Source organism: Juglans microcarpa x Juglans regia, chromosome 4D, assembly GCF_004785595.1.
Source record: "Juglans microcarpa x Juglans regia isolate MS1-56 chromosome 4D, Jm3101_v1.0, whole genome shotgun sequence".
In the NCBI taxonomy this organism is placed as follows: domain Eukaryota; kingdom Viridiplantae; phylum Streptophyta; class Magnoliopsida; order Fagales; family Juglandaceae; genus Juglans; species Juglans microcarpa x Juglans regia.
Window position 1 is genome coordinate 102,478 of NC_054600.1, and position 2,909 is coordinate 105,386.

Genomic DNA, 2,909 nt, shown 5'->3' on the forward strand with positions numbered 1-2,909 from the left:
CTCGAGTACATCAGGGTTTGGAGGGAGGTCACAGGGGTCAAGGGAACTTAAGTATGCCTATAGGGCTCTTGAGTTTGCCTGAGGGTTCTCCAAAATGTGGTCCCGCATCCTATTGAGGCCTTCAATGTCCCCGATGAACACGGTCGACCTCAGCTACCCTGCTAAGCGGGGAACAACCTCTTGAACTTTAGATAGGTTCCGCAGATCTTCAATGACAACCATTTGGGCGGCCATCCTCTTCTCAGCTCCCTTTAAATCGCCGGATGCTTAGTCGGCGCTCCTCTTCTCTTGGTCGACAATAGCTTGGGCAACTGCCAACAAGTCTTCCATACTTTCAAAGCTGCAGAAAGGGACTCACAGTCTTTATCCAACTGCTAAAGTCGCTAGGCCTCAGAGTCTCGACTGCCCCTCAAGTCAGCATTCTCCCCTGCAATTGGTTCAGTAATTCCGATAGAATCGTCACCATCGTGATCAGTTTATCAACTGAGCTTTGTCACTGTCGATGCAGTAAGGACAACATTACGAGCCAACTCGGCCTGCTCTTTTGCCATGACAAGCTTAGCTTTTAATGTCTTTTGTTGACAACGGAGCTACTTGACCTGCCCCTAACTCTTTTGTAAGCAAGTTGGGCTTTAACTAGCTCTACTTCCAACTGCTCATTTTCCTCCCTCTCCCCTCGAGCACATCGCAGGGCTTGTTACGCCAGCGAGCAGAGGGCCTAATTCTCTTTTGGCCTAGTTCTCTCCTTCAACGGCTTCCTGGTCATCCACCATGAAGGCGGCCAGCCGAGATGCACCCTATCACCAACAAAAGCAAAAACCGGAATAGTTAGCGTAGGATTCCTAATTGATAAAACAACAAAAAAGAACAAACCAATGCGAGAGATCTCAGAGAAGAAGCCTAAGGACTTGGTCACCCGTTTGAGAGACTTTGCTCAAGCTCTTCCCCTATGATTGAGCATAGATAGGAATGGCCTTTACAGGACTCTTTTCGAGGGATGGTCGGGTAGTTTCCCTCACATCTTCAACGACACCTACGACCCTCACTATAGGGTTGATGGAGGGCTAGGAGAGAATGTGGCCATCAATGGCAAAAGGGAGCTCTGCCCAAGGACTTTGAGGCACCCTTCTCTCACTGGAGCTCTGCGGACTATCTCACTCGCTCCTCGCCTCCATGATCACCTCAATTTCAATAGCAGGCGACCCTGTGACAGGCATGGGAGAAAGAGTAGCGGTTATCTTCTCCACAGTAAGGTCCGAAACTACGGCCAACTTTGGCTCCACCCCTTCCCTTCTAGAGGTTATCCCGATGGGCTCCTCGGTCAAGGCCACCGGGATCTCAACAACGATGGTGGTAGGAGCAGATCCCTTTGGAGGCAGTTGGACGTGGAAGGACTCGGGGGAAGACATCCTCTCCGCACCTAGACTGGAACCCCCTGTGCGATCTTTAGTAGCACCCTCGAATACTTGACCCTCGATTATGGACTGTGCCGTAGATGGGAAGGAGGGGATCATCTCCACGTTCACCAACAAGAGGCTAGTTCCAAAAGGGTGTCGTAGATAGGGAGGAGAGGATCATCTCCACGTTCACTTGGACTTGGGTCATGCTCCACCAGTGTTGACCGACGAGAGGCTGGTTTCGAAAGGGCCCTGTAAAAATGTGTTGAGAGCATATTTACGAAAACTTACACGGGCCCATCACCGGGGCTGGCACCGCGGGGATTGCGACCATGACGGGCTCAGTGGTCAAAGCAGCCATGGAAGTGGGGGCGATCCGAGCCTCCGGGACGGCAGGGCTTTTTCCTCCCTGACTCCTTGGTGGATTTGATTGATGGATAGACCGGGTTGGCTGTGTGGGAGGCACAAATGGTGGAGGACGTCATACCTCAATCAATGCCGAGGATTGCCCTCATATGGCCCAAATGGGGAACTCATGACAGTTCACCTGCCCAACCGAAAATTCTCACCCACTGCCGGACACGAAGAAAAACTAGGGAGTCCAATCCTTGACTTTGCGATAGCGCGATTCCAAAGAAACAAGGGCGTGCATCACCCTAAAACTGCAAATACTTCCTTCACGCTTTATGAGGTTATGAGTCAGGACAAACTTGTGACTAGTAAGGTTAGCGTGCGTCGAGTCTAACTCTGACAAAACTCGCCACCAATTGATGCAGCAACACATAAATCCTCCAAGCATTTGGGTGGAGTTTAGAGGGGCCAATGCGAGGCAATCCAGTAGGTTGCGAATAGGACAAGGGAATGGTAACCTTAGCCCGTAACAGAACTAGCTGGGGAAATGGGTGACCTTCAAAACACAACCCTCATTGTCAATAGTCCCCTTACGGGGCCAAGGAACCTCAAAACCCAGATTCTCCAGGATGTGAAAGGTGGAAGCCAGCGACGATAAGAACTCAGGAATGACGTTTGAAAGCAAGTTATGCTCAATGTAGAATTGCTCCACAGTGCGAACCTCGGGCTGGTCCAGTTCCCCGAGAATTTTGGGTTGATTGGTCTTCTTGGGAGCCATGAAAACTGAAGTAGAGAAAGGTAGTGGAAAGGAAGAAGAGTCAAGCAAAGTGAACGAGAAAGCTAGAGCAAAAGGAGATGAGGATGCAAAAAGGTGGGAAAAAAGGGGTAGAGCTGTGTTTATATAAAAGGGAAGTGACGGTTCCCTTTCCGTAGCCACATGGCAGATCGGGAAATACAAAAGGGTTCAGATCTCGCAAAATGTGCGGCACGATGGGATGTGGGAAACCAAATGGCATTTCGAGACTAGTCTAAAGAGTCTAATTGTTAGAATGGGAAGGGCAAAACATAAAAGAGGGAAATTTTAAGTAAATGGCAGTGGTGGTTAGCATCCCAAAATCATGGGGACACTCGTGCCTAACAGGGCTGGCAAGACGTGGGTGC